At 41.8% G+C, this 18,711-nt stretch overlaps 1 pseudogene; it reads right to left on the bottom strand.

Annotated features, from left to right (window-relative positions):
* LOC129025790 (adenylate kinase isoenzyme 6-like) overlaps nucleotides 1–18,034 on the bottom strand; it is a 29,578-nt pseudogene extending 11,544 nt beyond the window's left edge.
* Between the last annotated feature and the right edge of the window lie 677 nt (nucleotides 18,035–18,711).

Raw genomic sequence — 18,711 nt, 5'->3', positions numbered from 1 at the left:
AACGAGGTATTCTAAATGCAGCCCAAATATTTTCTCACCACTACCTTCAGAATCTAAACTAGCAACCCAAAGCAGGACAACTGCAGAGGACAGTTGGTTGTTTTCAAGTAGAAAGAAAATTATCCCCGTTAATAAGAGTAATACAGTGATTCTCAAAAACAGAAATCAGACTGAGATGCAGCACAGTCAGAGCACAACTACCCTGGAATAACCTCCTCACACAGAATGGTTGAGGAGCCTTTCTTAGATGAGCAAATTTGGGCAATATAATTCTCGCTTATTTATTCCCAGCCCTTGCTTCCCACCTGATTCCTAATGGCCACCTCAGGATGTGGTCAGCAGTGGGGTACAGTGTGATGAGAGAGGGGTTTAGAGATGGGACGAGGGTCTTTCCTGCATTAACAAAATGCTTAAAAAGTTGTGAAAAATGTGTCTAAATGTTCTACTTCCTACCTTTAAATAGCTGCTAAGATGCATTGTGCAACAGACTCAGGAAAAGGAAATAACAAGTGCATTTCAAGTCTCAGCTCACTTCTTTATTAGCTATGATACTCTGGGCATGTGACTCCAACTATTGGAGCCTGTTTGCCTGTTCACCCAATACAATCCTAAGCAAAAATAACAAAGCTTGAGTCATCATGCTACCCAACTTCAAACTATATTACAAAGCTATAGCAGCCAAAACAACATGGTCCTAGTACAAAACAGATATATAGACCAATGGAAGAGAACAGACACCTCAGAAAACACCACACATCTACAACCATCTGATCTTCAATAAACCTGACCGAAAAGAACAAAGGGGAAAAAATCGCTATTTAACAAATGGTGCTGAAAAAGCTGGCTATCCATATGCAGTAAACAGAAATTGGATCCTTTCCTCACATCTTATACAAACATTAACTCAAGATGGAATAAAGTTTTTTTGTTTCATGGATTTTTTTTGAGATGGAGTCTCACGTTGTTGTCCAGGCTGGAGTACAGTGGATTGATCTCGGCTCAGTGCAACCTCCGTTTTCAAATAGAAATGGAAATACCTTTCTAGCAATTCTCCTGCCTCCAGCTCCTAAGTAGCTGAGATTACAGGCACCCACCACTACGTCCAGATAATTTTTTTGTATTTTTAGTAGAAACGCAGTTTCACCATGTTGGCCAGGCTGGTCTAAAACTCCTGACCTTGTGATTTGCTTGCCTCAGCCTCCTAAAGTGCTCATGTTACAGGCGTGAACCAATGCACCTGGCTGGATTAAAGTCTTAAATGTAAGAATCCAAACCATAAAAACCCTAGAAGAAAACCTAAGCAATTTCATGCAGGACATAGGCATGGACAAAGACTTCATGACTAAAACACTGAAAGCAATTGCAACAAAGAAAAATTGATAAGTTAGATCTAATTAAACTAAAGAGCTTCTGCACTGCAAAAGAAGGTGTCATCAGAGTGAACAGGCAGCCTACAGAATGGCAGAAAATTTTTGCAATCTATCCATCTGACAGAGCTCTAATATCCAGAATGTAGAAGGAATATAAACAAATTCACAAGGAAAAACAAACACCACCATGAGAAAGTGGGCAAGGGATATTAACAGACTCTTCTCAAAAGAAGACATTTGGCTGGGCGAGGTGTCTCAGGCCTGTAATCCCAGCACTCTGGGAAGCTGAGGCAGGAGGATCACAAGACCAGCCTGGCCAACTTGGGGAAACCTCGTCTGTGCTAAAAATACAAAAAATTTGCTGGGCGTTTGGGTGGGCCTCTGTAACCCCAGCTTCTCAGGAGGCTGAGTCAGGAGAATCACTTGAAACTGGGAAGCAGATATTGCAGTGAGCTGAGATCCTGCCACTGCACTGCAGCCTGGGTAACAGAGCAAGACTTCATCTCAATGAATAAACAAATAAATAAATAAGCAAATAAATAAATAAATAATAAAAAAGGCATTTATGTGACAAAGAAACATAAACCTCATTTTCACTGGTCCTTACAGAACTTCATATCAAAACCACAGTGAGATAACATCTCACGCCAGTTAGAATGGCAATTATTAAAATGTCAGGAATGAACAGATGCTGGTGAGGCTGTGGAGAAATAGACACACTTTTACACTGTCGGTGGAAGTGTAAATTAGTTCAATCATTGTGGAAGACAGTGTGACAATTCCTCAAGGATCTAGAAACAGAAATATCATTTGACTCAGCAATCTCATTACTGGGTATATACCCAAAGCATTATAAATCGTTCTAGTATAAAGACACATGCACATGTGTGTTTATTGCTGCATTCTTTACAATAGCAAAGACTTGGAACCCACCCAAATGCCCGTCAGTGATAGACTGGAGAAAAAAATTACGCACATATGCAACATAGAATATTATGTAGCCATAAAAAGATGAGTTCATGTCCTTTGCAGGGTCATGGATGAAACTGGAAACCATCATCCATAGCAAACTAACACAGGAACAGGAAATCCAACGCCACATGTTCTCATTCATAAGGGGAAGTTGAACGCTGAAACCACATGGACACAAGGAGGGAAACATCACACACTGCTGCCTGTCTGAGAATGGGCGTCAAGAAGAGGGAGAGCATTAGGAGAAACAGCTAAAGCACGTGGGGCTCAAAACATAGATGGCGGATTGATAGGTGCAGCAGAGGGGCGAGGTGGCTCACGCCTGAAATCCCAGCACTTTGGGAGGCGGAGGTGGGTGGATCACCTGAGGTCAGGAGTTTGAGATAGGTGCAGCAAACCACCATGGCACATGTAAACTTATGGAATAAACCTGCACGTTTTGCACATGTATCCCAGAACTTAATTTAAAAAAAAAAAAACGCACTAAGGCTGAGGGGGAGTGGGGGGAGGGGCAAGAGTGGGGGGAGGAGCGGGAGTGGGTGGGCCCTGGAACTTTATCCAATCAGTGGCAGTGGCGTGGGAACCGCCCCATCAGGCATGCAGTTGTAGAGGAAGGGAGGGCGTGGCTTCCAGCATTTGGCGGGAACTTTTTCTCTCCCTTGCGCCGGAACTTGGGAACCGTCTCTCCTCTTCCGCCTTCTCCAGGTTGGGAGCTCCAGGCGACTTCCTCACAGTCTCTGTTAATAGCCCTGTAATCTGCAGGTACTTGCTGATGCATAGCTAAGATACCAGGGCATCCTGCAAGCTGTGAAATGGTGAGTACGGGGGTTCGGCATCCCGAGAGAAGAGAGCAGGCTGTGAAACCGGCAGGACTGGCCTCTCCACAGTCAGCTCCCAGTCTCCCGTGCAGCTTGGCGGTCAGTCTCCTGTGGCGACAAGATGGTGGCTGGGCCTGCAGTGGGGATCCCCGAGTCCCACCTAGTGCAGTCCTGTCCTCTCCCTGTGCAGCGTTCCGTTGTGCGCCCACAACTCCGAGTACTCTTCAGATTGTTCAGGGATGCCAGTGGGTCATAAGGGCAGAAACATGACTGGCAGTGTGCGTTGGAGGAGCTGTGGCCCCAGGGGTCTCCATTCTCTCTTGTTAAAAATTAAAGGGAGTTGAGCAGGGCGCGGTGGCTCACGCCTGTAATCCAAGCACTTTGGGGCCTGTAGTCCCAGCTACTCGGGAGGCTGAGGCAGGAGAATGGCGTGAACCCTGGAGGCGAAGCTTGCAGTGAGCCGAGATCGCGCCACTGCACTCCAGCCTGGGCAACAGAGCGAGACTCTGTTTCAAAATAATAATAATAATAATATAATAATAATAATAATAAAATAAAAATAAAGAGAGTCCATGTTAAAATGTTAACCAGTTTATTTGAGCAAACAGTGATCAGTGAAATGGAAAGCACCCAGCCATGATTTGTAGTCCACCCGAGAAACATGCAGGAAAGGCTTTTATAAGGTACATAAGAAGGCAAGCCAAGTTCTAGAATTGGTTAGAGTTGGCTGGGCATGGTGTCTCATGCCTATAATCCCAGCACTTTGGGAGGGCGAGGCATCCACACCACCTGAGGTCGGGAGTTCAGACCAGCCTAACCAACATGGTGAAACCCTGTCTCTACTAAAAATACAAAATGAGCCGTGCGTGGTGGTGCATACCTGTAATCCCAGCTACTTGGGAGACTGAGGCAGGAGCATCACTTGAACCCGGAAGGTGGAGGTTGCGGTGAGCGGATATCGCGCCATTGCACTCCAGACTGGACAAGGAGAGCAAAACTCCGTCTCAAAAAAAAAAAAAAAAAAACAAACAAACACACACACACAGGGCAAATACACGAACTAAATGGTTTCCAATAATTCCTGAAGCTTTGCCAAGTCCATGTTTAAAAAATTACGTGTATGGGGACTGGCGCGGTGGCTCCTGCCTGTAACCCCAGCACTTTGGAGGGCTGAGGCAGGCGGATAACAAGGTCAGGAGATCGAGACCATCCTGGCTAACACGGTGAAACCCCGTCTCCACTAAAAACACAAAAAATTAGCCAGGCGTGGTGGCAGGCGCCTGTAGCCCCAGCTACTAGGGAGGCTGAGGCAAAAGAATGATGTGAACCCAGGATGCTGAGTTTGCAATGAGCCGAGATCGCACCACTGCACTCCAGCGTGGGCGACAGAGCAAGACTCCATCTCAAAAAAAAAAAAAAAAAATTACACTTATGGATATATTTCCTGACCCTTAATTCTGTTACATTAATGTGTATATATTGATCTTTTATTCTACAACTTTGCAGAATTTGATTATTAGTGTTAACAGTTTTATTATTACTTAGGATTTTAATTATATATATAAAATTATAACATCTATATGTAGAAATAAGCTTATTTCTTTTCCAATTCGAATGTTTCTTTTCTTGTATTGCTCAATAATTCTGACCTGATTTGTATTGCAATTTTGATCAGAAGTGATGAAAGCAATTATCCTTGTCTTGTTCCTGATCTTAAGGAGAAAGTTTTTAGTCTTTCACCATTGCATGTAGTGGTAGTTTTGAGTTTTTTGTAGGTACCTTTTTTTTATGTTGAGGAAGTTTTAGTCTATATCTAGTTTACTAGGTGCTCTTATAAAAATGTTTTGGATTATTTCAAATTTTTTCTCCATCAATTGAGATGATCTTTTTTTTTCTAAAATTCATTCTGTTGAGGTGGTATATTGATTGCCTTGACTAATTGCAATTGTTAGAGTCAGATAAATTGAATTTACATCTTCTAATGTTTAAAAGAGTTCATCAGTGAAGCCATCTGATTTTCGACTTTTCTTGTTAGTATGATTTTGATAATTTATGCAGTCTTTTGCTAGTTATAGTTTGTATTAGACTTATTCAGAGAAATAGAAGGAATAGAACAAATATCTACCTCTGTGTCAGTATCTATGTGTGTGTTAATATATGGGACAGAGCCCTTTTGGGTTGCCATGGCGGTGTCTGTGCAGGGGGCCTTTCTCAGCCATCTCTGGGCTGGTTTAGAGAACCCTCTGTTCTTCCACTCACCTAATTTCAATGTTGGCCGTTGTTGGCAACAGCAAGTTTCTGCCCTGCACCAGAGGAAACAGAGTGTGACCCGATTAAAACCTTTTGGTTAATCTCCTGTGTGGAGATCTGTGAAGACAGTAACTGGCAGCCAGATTTGGAAGACTCAGAGCTATTTCTGGTCATCACTGCTGCTCCTTATACCCCATGCAACATTCTGCTCCCCAGGTGAGGCATAGAATTATGTCTGAACAGACCTTCAGCCTTGGAAGGTACCAGATAACAGCTCCAGGGCTCAGAACAATCAATTCAGGTGGATGGGTACCACAGCAGAATTTGCCTTCCTGCTTTGCCAACCATGACCCGGTTTGTAAACATGAGCTATCAGTATTCTAACAACCCAACAATCTTCTCCTTCTCAGAATGGGCCAGCCTCATATGACATTCCCCTACATAGAAAATTTGACGTTAAATATTTATCTTTTATATTTGGCTTGTTTTACATAGTATAATGTCTTCAAATTTCATCCATGTTGTAGCATGTATCAGCATTGCATTTTTATTTTTTTTGAGATGGAGTCTTTTTTCACCCAGGCTGGAGTGCACAGCAATGCAGTCATGACTCAGGGCTGCCTCAGTCTCCCCAGGCTCAAGTGAACCTTCTGATTCACATGGACCTCCCCTGTGCCTGGGACTGTTGGCACATACCACCAAGGCCAGCAAATTTTTGTACTATTTGTAGGGATGGAATTTTGCTAAATTTCCATCTTTTTCAGATGCATAACTTCCAAATGTTTTCTTCCACTCACTAGGTTCTCTGTTTACTCCGTTGATAGTTTTATTTTCTGCTGTGCAAATGCTCTTTAGTTTAGTTAGATCTTACTTGTCAATGTTTGTTTTTCTTACCATTGCTTTTGGTGTTTTTGTCATGAAATCTTTGCACATTCCTATGTCCAGGATTGTTTTGTCTGGATTGTCCTCTAGGGTTTTATACTTTTTGGTTTTATATTTAAGTTTTCAATCAATCTTGAACTTATTTATTTATTTATTATATATACTGTAAAGAAGGGATCTAGCTTCAGTCTTCCACATATGGCTAACCAGTTATCCAAGCACAATTTATTGAATAAGAAACCTTTTCTTATTGCTTGTTTTTTTCAGCTTTGTTTATTATCACATGGTCACAGATGTGCAGCCTTATTTCGGGGTTCTCTATTCTGTTCCATTTCTCTATATACCTGTATTTGTATCAATATCATGCTGTTTTGGTTACTGTGGCCTTGTAGAATAGTTTGAAGTCAGGTAACGTGATTCCTCCAGCTTTGCTCTCTTTGCTTAAAATTGCCTCATCTATTTGTGCTTTTTTTTTTTCTTTTTTCATAGAGTCTTACTCTGTCACCCGGGCTGGAGTGGAGTTGCAGAATCTCGGCTCACTGCAAGCTCCACCTCCTTGTTTCATGCCATTCTCTTGCCTCAGCCTCCCGAGTCACTGGGAATACAGGTGCCCACCACTATACCTGGTAATTTTTTGTATTTTTAGTAGAGAAGGGGTTTCACCTCACGATCTGCCTGTCTCAGCCTCCCAAAATGTTGGGATTACAGGTGTGAGCCACCACTCCTGGCCTTTTGGTTTTATATGAACTTTAAAATAGTTTTGTCTAGCTCTGTAAATAATTTCATTGGTAATTTGAAAGGAATAGCATTGAATCTATAAATTGCTTTTTCCAGTATAGCCATTTTAGTCATATTGGATCTTCCTATCCATTAGCATGGGCTGCTTTTCCATTTGTTTGTGTCTTCTCTGATTTCTCCAAACAGTGTTTTGCAATTCTCATTGTAGAGGTCTTTCACCTCCCTGGTTAGTTGTATTCCTTGATATTTTATCATTTTTGTGGCAATTGTGAATGGGATGGCCTTTCTGATTTGGCTAACGTGTTGCTATCTTTGGTAGAGAGAAATGCTATATATTATTGCACACTCATTTTGTATCTTGAAACTTTGCTGAAGTTGTTCACTGACTAAAGAAGTTTTAGAGTTGTAACTACAGGGTTTTCTAGATATATAATCATATTATCTGCAAACAGAGATAGTTTGATTTTCTCTTTTCCTATTTGGATGCTCTTTATTTTTTTTCTGTTGCCTGATTGTTCTGGTCAGGACTTCCAATACTATGTTGAATAGAAATGGTGAGAGAGGGCATTCTTGCCTTGTACTGGTTTTCAAAGCGAATGCTCCCAACTTTTGCCCATTCAGCAGAATGTTGGGTGTGGGTTTGTTATAGACGGCTGTTATTATTTTCTGCATCTATTGAGATAATCGTGTTTTCTTTTTAATTCTATGTGATGAATTACATTGACTGATTTGCATATGCTGAACCAACCTTGCATCTTAAGGAGGCAGCCTACTTGACCATGATGACTATCTGTTTGATGTGCTGCTAGATTCGGTTTACAAATATTTTATTCAGAACTTTTATGTTGATGTTCATCAAGAACGTTAGCCTAAAGTTTTCTACACTTCTTGTGTCTCTGCCAGGTTTTTGTGTCAAGATAATGCTGGCCTCATAGAATGAGTTGTGGAGGGGGGGGGGAATTCTCCTCATTTTTTGGGGACAGTTTCTGTAGGAATTGTACCAGCTCTTCTTTGAACATTTGGTAGAATTTGGCTGTAAATTCACAAGGTCCAGCGCTCTTTTTGACTTACAAGCTATGTATTACTGATTCAATTTCAGAACTCGTTATTGGTCTGTTTAGGAAATCAATATCTTCCTAGCTTAGTTTTCGAAGGGTGTGTTTGTGTCTAGGAATGCATCTATCCCTTCTAAATTTTATAAATTGTGTGTATAAAGTTGTTCATGGTAGTACTGACCCCACATAAATAAAAACAACTATCAGAAAACACTAAAGTTTTAACAGTCATTTTTATGTTTTGAATTGATTTTTGTTTAATTTTTTACATGGAATGTGATACAGATTTAAACTTACTGGTTTAAATTTGGACTTGTTTTCCTAGCATCACTTGTTGAACAAACTGTCATTTCCTTTACATAATGGTTTAGGTACCCTTATCAAAAGAGAATCAACAGTTTATGCAAGGTATTTTTTTCAAAGTTATCTATTTTATTAATTTTCTCTCTATCGTTGCTTTTATGCCAGTATCAAACTTTTAATTGTAGCAGCATTTTATGTTCTGAAGTTTAAAATGTGAGCCACCTATCTTTTTTCTTTTTTTCATGATTATTTTGGATATTCAGATCACCTTCAAATTTCATATGAATTTTAAAATCGGCTATTCTTTTTTGCAGAAGAAAACGTGGAAAAAACTAAAAATTGGGATTACAGTACCTCTGTACACTAGTTTGGCTAATATTGACCTTTTAACTTTATTAAGTCTTCCAGTCCATGAACATAGAATTCCTTGCCACTTAGCTAAGTATTTTTTAGTTTATTTCATAAATATTATTATCTAGTAGTTCTCATCATACATGTTTTGTACCTCCTTATTAAATTTATTGCTAAGCATTATATTATTTCAATGTTGTTGCAAACAATTCTTTTCTTAATTTACTCTCAAATTTATTGTTGGCATACGGAAATGCAGTTTATGTTTCTGTGTTGTAGAAATAATGAGTTTATCTCTCAAATGTAACTTTGCAATTCATTCAGAATAAATATGCTGTTTATATTGGTAGTCACTTAACAATTTCCAATAAGCCAACTAATTTCACTGTGTTCTAAATATGTTCAATTGTGTTTTATTTTCATTTCCTCTCACCTGTCATAATTTCACACATAGAACTTTCATTTCTGGTAACTGATGCAGTGGTTTATGCCAGTAATCCTAGCATTTTGGGAGGCCAGCATGGGTGGATCACCTGATATCAGGAGTTTGAGACCAGGCTCACCAATATGGTGAAACTCTGTCTTTACTAAAAAAACAAAAATTAGCTGGGCTGGGGGGCAGGAGCCTGTAGTCTCAGCTATGATGCAGGAGAATCAATTGAACCTGGAAGGCAGAAGTTACAGTGATTTGAGATCACGCCATTGCACTCAAGCCTGGGAGACAGAGAAACTCCATCTCAAAAAAAAAGAAAAAAAAGGAAAAAGAAAAAATCAAACAACTTCCATTCCTCTAATGTCCCTAAAGGCCGTGGTAATTGTATTTATTCCTGTCTCTTACAATCTTTAACAATCTCACAACACAAAACAACCAATGTTAGTCTACATGTCAAAAATCTTCAATGGATCTTTTACATCAGAAGATTGCTTACCGTATTATTAAATGGAAAGGATGCACACTGCTGAGATGTAATTCTCCAAAAGTCTTTCAGAGTTTATTGTTTTGTTAATTTTTATGTCACATATCTCTCCCTTTCCAGGTTATTTTTTGCAGATTTTTGTACGGAAATAGCCTGGGAAAAGGGTAGTAATCTTTTTCTTTTCAGGTGAATGGCAGATAAATTACTCAACCAATATAAAAAAGACAGTTTTTCTCTGTGAGGCAAATGTTGGACAGGTTTTCCTGTAACCTACTTTTAAAAGATTAAGGTTTCTTAATCTTGAGGTTGCTCAGCTGTGATACGAATCTTCCGTATGTGCAATGTGCACCTGAGCCTTTTGAAATCCCTCCAACAATTGTAGTATGAACAAGGAGAAATAATACAAATATGAAGATTTTGCCTCCAGTTCTGCAGTCAATCATAAGTATTTTTGTCATTGAAAACATTTGTTTCTCAACTACCTATGACCCGGAAGTCCCCTCCTCGCTTTGAGAATTCCGGCTTTTGCTTCAAGTTTTCCTGCCTTTGCAGACTGAACCAATGTTAATCTTGCACACATTGATTGATGTCTGCTGTGTTCAAAGAATGTATGAAACCAAACTGTTCTGATGACATTAGGCCACGTCCTCAGAACCTCCTGAAGCTGTGTCACAGGTGTGTGTCCTCAAACTTGGCCAAATATACTTTATAAATTCACTGAGACCTGTCTCAAGTGATTAGGGTTCACAATGGAGAATGCATTGTAGCTCCACCCTGGGATTTCTCATTAACAAGAACTGTCCTGAATCTCTCCAGATGCCGGGAAACCAGGTATATGTAAATTGTATGAAACTAAATGGCCCTTTCTAGAAGTATATGAATGACTGTTAAGGAAAAAACACGAACTGCCCACCTTTCAAAGAAGCAATAACACTGAATTCTGTGACATTTTCAGTGTCGACTTGTTTCCTGAGTCATCTTCACCAAATCTGGAAACAGTCCAGGGTGAGCTATTGTCCCTTCAGCCTTTGGCCCTCCCCCTTCAGTCCTCTGCACCCTCCCCTCAACCCTTGCAGCGATCACATTTTCTGATTCTGCAAAAGCAGATGGGAGCCTTGAACTCTGCTCACTGCAACCTCCACCTCCCGAGTTCCAGCTATTCTCCTGCCTCTCCCCGCGAGTAGCTGGGATTACAGGCAGGCACCACCACACCTAGCAAATTGTAATTTTAGTAGAAATGGGGTTTCACTATTTTGGCCAGTCTGGTCTCAGGTGAATGGCCCTTCTTGGACTCCCAAAGTGTTGGGATTACAGGCATGAGCCACTGCACTTGGCCAGAGAACAATGGCTTTTTAATTATTTTTTTGAGTCATGAAGTCCTTTGAGAATATTATAAAAATTAGGAGCCCTCTCTCCAGGAAAATACACACACACATGCAGAATGTTCCCAGAGCCTCAGAAGCCCCGCCCTGCATCCCTGGCTAAGAATCCCTTGTCTATTTTATATATTCTACTTATAGTGCTATTCATCACAAAACAAGTTGCCCGTCACGACCTGGTGTTGAAATGCACATTTGGAATCTTGCAGTCACATAACCTCAAGTGTTTGGTCAAGAGAGACAGATGCCTCCCACAACAATGTGGCAAAAACTTTGCATAGTATGCCAGGGTCTCCTTCTGGAATGTTTATGATTCCTCCATACACTTGAGCATGTACACAACAATCTGAGATGTGAAACGCACAGAAGCTGGTCTTAATCTGAGCAAATCAGCAGCTTTCAGAAGCTGCAAGGAAATGAAGTGTTAGAGAAAGTGAAAATTGTCCCTAACGATAGCTCAGAAAATAGGGCTGATTAGGTGAACTGTAGCCCTGAGTTTCAGTGGATCCTAGATGTCATGGATCACCAATCACTGCTACTATTCTCCTAGGAGCATCGTGCTTACCTGTTTGCCAGCCAAACTCAATAGAACAGACTTTAGAGTCATACAGGCCTGGATTTAAATGCTGGCTTTCTTTACTGTATAAATCTGTAGAGGCGGCTTAACTGCTCTGAACCTTGGTTACCTCATCTCTAAAATGGGAATAACAAGAGAAACTACCTCATAGGATTATTGTGAACATCAAATGAAATAAGACATGTAAAGTGCTCAGCACCCTACTCAGCAAGTGGGAAGTATTCATTAATATGCCTGTTACTATGGACAGTAGTAGAGGGCAATAACAACATAACTCCAGAGTTAGGAAAACTCGATTCCAGGCCAGAACACTGGCTCATGCCTGTAATACCAGCACTTTGGGAGGCCAAGGCGGGTGGCAGATTCACTTGAACCCAGGAGTTCTAGACCAGCCACAACAACATAGTGAAACCCTCTCTCTATAAAAAATAAAAAATAAAAAAATTAGCCAGGTGTGGTGGTGCATACTTCTCATCCCAGCTACTCAGAAGGCTGAGGGAGGAGGATTGCTTGAGCCCAGGAGGTTGAAGCTAAAGGGAGCTGTGATTGCACCACTGCACTCCAGCCTGGGCAACATGGCAAGGTCCTGTCTCCAAAACAAAAAATAAACAAAAAACCCTTGTCTACATTTTGACTCCAATTACTTGCAGGTTTAACTTTGTGTAGGTTACTAAACTCTCCCATTTTTAATTTCCTCAACTGAAGCAAAGGGTTAACCTCTACTTCAAAGTGTAGTTCAGCCAGGTACAATGGCTCAATCCTGTAATGCCAGCACTTTGGGAGGTCGAGGTGGGCTGATCACTTGAGGTCAGAAGTTAAAGATCAACCTATTCAACATGGTGAAACCCTGTCTCTACTAAAAATACAAAAATTAGCCAGGTGTGTTGGCACAAACCTGTAGTCCAAGCTACTTGGGAGGCTGAACCAGGAAAATTTCTTGAACCTGGGTTGCAGTGAGCTGAGATCACACCATTGCACTCCTGTCTGAGTGACAGAGTGAGACTCCATCTCAAAAAACAAGAACCACCCCAGAAAAACAAACAAACAAAGTGAAGTTCAATGGGCTAATAATGCACGTACTATATATATGTGCTTAAACATGTCTGGTACGTATTACCCACTAAACAGTGGCAATAAAGATGCTGATGCTACTAAAAACGGTTAATACTCACAAAGCTCTTACTAAATGCCAGGAACTATTTTAAGCACTTTTCATGTATTATTTTTTATTTAGTTGTCATAACCAATAAGATAAGTCCAATTATTGTCTTTGGATGAGGCCTGCAAAACTCAAACAAATTGTGTTAGGTCCTAGAGCTGGTAAAGATTTTTTTTTTCTTTTTTTTTTTTTTTGAGGCAGGGTCTTGCTCTGTTACCCTGGATGGAGTGCTGTGGCGTGATCACAGCTCATCACAACCTCAAACTCCTGGGATCAGGTGATCCTTCTGTCTCAGCCTCCTCAGTAGCTAGGACTACAGATACATGTCACCATGCCCAACTAATTTTTAAATTTTTTTGTAGAGATGGTGTCTTGTTATGTTGCTCAGACTGGTCTCAAAATTCTGAGCTCAAGCAATTCTCCTTCCTTGGCCTCCCAAAGTGCTGGGATTACAAATGTGAGCCAACATGCCAGACACAATTTAAACCTTGATAGAGCTTGAGACCATGCAATAAACCACTATTTTGTTGAGAATACTATGTCAACATCAGCCTTGTATATCAGAGATTCAAGATCACTTCATATCAAGGAATCTGCCTCAATATTCACTTAGGTTCTTTTCTATTTTCCCTAAGCATCAGCCAGCTTGAGAAATAAAGGGACAGAGTACAAAAGAGAGAAATTTTAAATCTGGTCATCCCGGGGAGACATCACATGTTGGTAGGTTCCATGATGTTCCACAAGCCACAAAAGCCAGCAAGTTTTTATTAGGGAGTTTCAAAAGGGGAGTGAGTGTGCGAATAGGTGTTGGTCACTGACACCAAGTACTTTACAAGGTAACAGAATATCACAAGGCAAGTGGAGGCAGGGTGAGATCACAGGACCACAGGACTGGGGCAAAATTTAAATGGCTAATGAAGTTTTGGGCACCATTGTCATTGATAACATCTTATCAGGAGACAGGGTTTTGAGATTAACCGGTCTGACCAAAATTTATTAGGTAGGAATTTCCTCTTCCTAATAAGCCTGGGAGCACTATGGGAGACTGGGGTCTATTTCATCCTGCAGTCTTGACCATAAGAGATGACCGAGATCCCCAACCCTGGTTTACATTCTCTTTCTTGGGGATATTCCTTGCTGAGAAAAAGAATTCAGTGATATTTCTCTCATTTGCCTTTGAAAGAAGAGAAATAAGGCTCTGTTCTGTCCAGCTCACTGAACATTCCTCTTACCCTGTTCTTTTTTTCAAGGTGCCCAAATTTCATATTGCTCAAACACACATGCTGTACAACTTGTGCTGTTAATGCAATTATTACAGGGTCCTGAGGTGATATACATCCTCCTCAGCTGACAGGATGAAGAGATTAAAGTAAAGACAGGCAAGGAAATCACAAGGATATTGATTGGGGAAGTGATAAGTGTCCATGAAATCTTTACAATTTATATTTAGAGATTGCAGTAGACAGGTATAAGAAATTACAAAAGCATTAATTTGGGGAACTAATAAATGTCCATGAAATCTTCACAATTTATGTTCTTCTGCCATGACTTCAGCCGGTCACTCCATTTGGGGTACCTGACTCTCCACAGCATATCTCCCCCTTTCTTTTTATATAAATGTGTCATGGTGATGAAGTCTTGTTCATTCTCTTGATTTTGACACAGGATTATTTGACTAGCCTGGCATGCTAAAAACAAGCCAATTAAACAGAGAAACATAATTACAAAATTTACTACAGTGGGGCCCCCAGTAGACTTAATCCAAGTCGTGGGGTTTAATCCATAAATATTTTCTGCCACCTGATGTAACACCTCAGCTTCAGGCACAATGGATAAGTGAGCTTGAGGGCCTTCAAAAATGTGTTTCCTTAATTAAGTTATTGTCAGGCCTCTGAGCCCAAACTAAGCCCTCATATCCCCTGTGACCTGCATGTACACATCCAGATGGCTGGTTCCTGCCTTAACTGATGACATTGTCTTGTGAAATTCCTTCTCCTAGCTCATTCTGGCTCAAAAGCTCCCTCACTGAGTATCTTGTGACCCCCACTCCTGCCCGCCAGAAAACAACCCCCCTTTTTCCTTTCCCTACTCAAATCATATAAAACAGCCCCACCGCATCTCCCTTCACTGACTCTCTTTTCGGACTCAGCCCACCTGCACCCAGGTGATTAAAAGCTTTATTGCTCACACAAAGCCTGATTGGTGGTCTCTTCACATGGACGTGCATGAAATTTAGTGCCAAGACTTGGATCGGGAGACCTCCCTTGGGAGATCAATCCCCTGTCCTCCTGCTCTTTGCTCCATGAGAAAGCTCCACCTATGACCTCAGGTCCTCAGACCGACCAGCCCAAGAAATATCTCAACAATTTCAAATCTGGTAAGTGTCTTCTTTTTACTCTCTTCTCCAACCTCCCTCACTTTCCCTCAACCTCTTTCTCCTTTCAATCTTGATGCCACTCTTCAATCTCTCCCTTCTCTTAATTTCAATTCTTTTCATTTTCTCATAGAGATAAAGGAGACATGTTTTATCTTTGGACCCAAAACTCTGGCACCAGTCACAGGCTAGGGAAGGCAGCCTTCCCTTGGTATTTAATCATTGCAGGGATGCCTCTCTGATTATTCACCCAGGTTTCAGAGTTGTCAGACCACGCAAGGCTGCCTGTCTTGGTCCTTCACCCTTAGCAGCAAGTCCCATTTTTCTTGGGGAAGGGCAAGTACCCCAACCCCTTCTCTCCATGTCTCTACCCATTCCTCGCCTTTCTAGGGGGCAAGAAAGCTCCCACCCCTTCTCCTTCACCCTTGGTTACAAGTCCCACTTTTCTGGGGGAGGGACAAGTACCACAACTCTTTATATCTCTGTGCCCTGATCCCTTATTTCCGTGTCCCAACCTCATATCTCTGTGCCCCAATCCCTTTTTTCTGCACCCCAATCTCTTATATCTCTGCACCCCAATCCCTTATTTCCACACCCCAACCTCATATATCTCTGTGACCCAATAATTTATTTCCACACCCTGACCTCATATCTGTGTGCCCTGACCCCTTTCCCACTTTTCTGGAGGGTAAGAACCCCCTAACCCCTTCCCTCCATGTCTCTAATCTCTCTTTTCTATGGGCTTGCCTCCTTCACTATGGGCAACTTTCTACCCTCCATTCCTCCTTCTTCTCCCTTAACTTGTGTTCTTAAGAACTTAAAACCTCTTCAAATCTCACCTGACATAAAATCTAAGTGTCTTATTTTCTTCTGCAATGCCGTTTGACCCCAATACAAACTCTACCATGGTTCCAAATAGCCAGAAAATGGCACTTTCAATTTTTCCATCCTGCAAGATCTAAATAATTCTTCATGTAAAATGGGCAAACGGTCTGAGGTGCCTGACATCCAGGCATTCTTTTACACATCGGTCCCTCACTAGTCTCTGTGTCCAGTCCAACTTGTCCCAAATCTTTCTTCTTTCCCTCCAGCAAGTCCTTTCAGTCCCAACCCCAAGTGTCACTGAGTCTTCCTAATCTTCCTTTTCTACAGACCAATCTGACCTCTCCCCTCCTCCCCAGGCTGCTCCTCACCAGGCCGAGCTAGGTGCCAATTCTTCCTCAACCTCTGCTCCTTCACCCTATAATCTTTTTATTACCTCCCTTCTCACACCCGGTCTTGTTTACAGTTTCATTCCGTGAGTAGCCCTCCCCCACCTGCCCAGCAATTTGCTCTTAAAATGTGGCTGGAGCTAAAGGCATAGTCAAGGTTAATGCTCCTTTTTCTTTATCTGACCTCTCCGAAATCAGATAGCATTTAGACTCTTTTTCAAATATAAAACCCAGCCCAGTTCATGGTTCATTTGGCAGCAACCCTGAGATACATTACAGCCCTAGACACTCAAAGGTCAAAAGACTTATTCTCAATATACATTTTATTACACAATCTGCTTCCGACATCAAATAAAACTCCAAAAATTAAATTCTGGCCCACAAACCCCACAACAGGACTTAATTAACCTCACGTTCAAGGTGTACAAGAATAGAAAATAGTTGCAATTCCTTGCCTCCACTATGAGACAAACCCCAGCCACATCTCCAGCATACAAGGATTTCCAAATGCCTGAATCACAGTGGCCAGGAATTCCTCCAGAACCTCCTCCCCCCAGAAGCTTGCTACAGATGCCAGAAATCTGACCACCAGACCAAGGAATGCCTGCAGCCCAGGATTCCTCCAAAGCCTCCTCCCACCTGTGTGTTACCCCACTGGAAATCGGACTGTTCAACTCACTTGGCTACCACTCCCAGAGCCCCTGGAACTCTGGTCCAAGTTTCTCTGAGCGACTCCTTCTCAGATGTTCTCAGCTTAGCAGCTGAAGATTGACACTGCCCGATTGGCTAAGAAGCCTACAGGACCATCACAGATGCTCTAGGAAACTCTCACAGTGGAGGGTAAGTCTGTCCCCTTCTTAGTCAGTATGGAGGCTACCCACTCCACATTACCTTCTTTTCAAGAGCGTGTTTCCCTTGCCTCCATAACTGTTGTGGGTATTGACAACCAGGCTTCAAAACCTCTTAAAACTCCCCAACTCTGGTGCCAACTTAGACAATACCCTTTTATGCACTCTTTTTTAGTTATCGCCACCGGCCCAGTTCCCTTACTAGGCTGAGATATTTTAGCTAAATTATCTGCTTCCCTGACTATTCCTAGGCTACAGCCACACCTCATTGCTGCCTTTTCCCCCAGCCTCAAAGCCTCCTTCCCATATTCCCCTTGTATCTCCCCACATTAACCCACAAGTATGACACCTCTACTCCCTCCTTAGTAACCGATCATGCACCCCTTATCATCCCATTAAAACCTAATCACCCTTAACCTGATCAATGCCAATATCTCATCCCACCGCACACTTTAAAAGGATTAAAGCCTGTTATCACTCTCCTGCTACAGCATGGGCTTCTAAAACATATAAATTCTCCTTACAATTCCCCCATTTTACCTGTCGAAAAACTGGTCAAGTCTTACAGATTAGTTCAGGATCTGCACCTTATCAACAAAATTGTTTTGCCTACTCACCCCATGGTGCCAAATCCATATACTCTCCTATCCTCAATACCTCCCTCTACAACCCATTATTCTGTTCTAGATCTCAATCATGCTTTCTTTACTACTCCTTTGCCACCCTCATCCCAGCCTGTCTTCGCTTTCACTTAGACTGACCCTGAAACCCTTTAGGCTCAGCAAATTACCTGGGCTGTACTGCCAGAAGGCTTCACAGATAGCCCCCATTACTTCAGTCAAGCCCAAATTTCATCCACATCTGTTACCTATCTCGGCATAATTCTCATAAAAACGTATGTGCTCTCCCTTCTGATCATGCCCAACTAATTTCCCAAACCTCAATCCCTTACAAAACAGCAACTCTTTTCCTTCCTAGGCATGGTTACTGTGGTCAGAATTCTTACACAGGAACCAGGACTGCACCCTGTAGCCTTTCTGTCCAAACAACTTGACCTTACTGTTTTAGCCTAGCCCTCACGTCTGTGTGCAGTGGCTGCCACTGCTTTAATAATTTTACAGGCCCTGAAAATCATAAACTATGCTCAACTCAGTCTCTGCATTTCCCATAACTTCCAAAATCTATTTTCTTCCTCATACCTGATACATATACTTTCTGCTCCCTGGCTCTTTCAGCTGTGCTCACTCTTTGTTAAGTCCCACAATTACCATTGGTCCTGGCCCGGATTTCAATCCGGCCTCCTGTATTATTCCTGATACCACACATGACCCCCATGACTGTATCTCTCTGATCCACCTGACATTCACCCCATTTCCCCATATTTCCTTCTATCCTCACCCTGATCATGCTTGATTTATTGATGGCAGTTCCACCAGGCCTAATCACCACACACCAGCAAAGGCAGGCTATTCTATAGTACAAGCCACTAGCCCACCTCTTAGAACCT

Source organism: Pongo pygmaeus, chromosome Y (genome assembly GCF_028885625.2).
Source record: "Pongo pygmaeus isolate AG05252 chromosome Y, NHGRI_mPonPyg2-v2.0_pri, whole genome shotgun sequence".
In the NCBI taxonomy this organism is placed as follows: Eukaryota; Metazoa; Chordata; class Mammalia; order Primates; family Hominidae; genus Pongo; species Pongo pygmaeus.
This window is presented reverse-complemented; position numbering and strand designations above follow the sequence as displayed.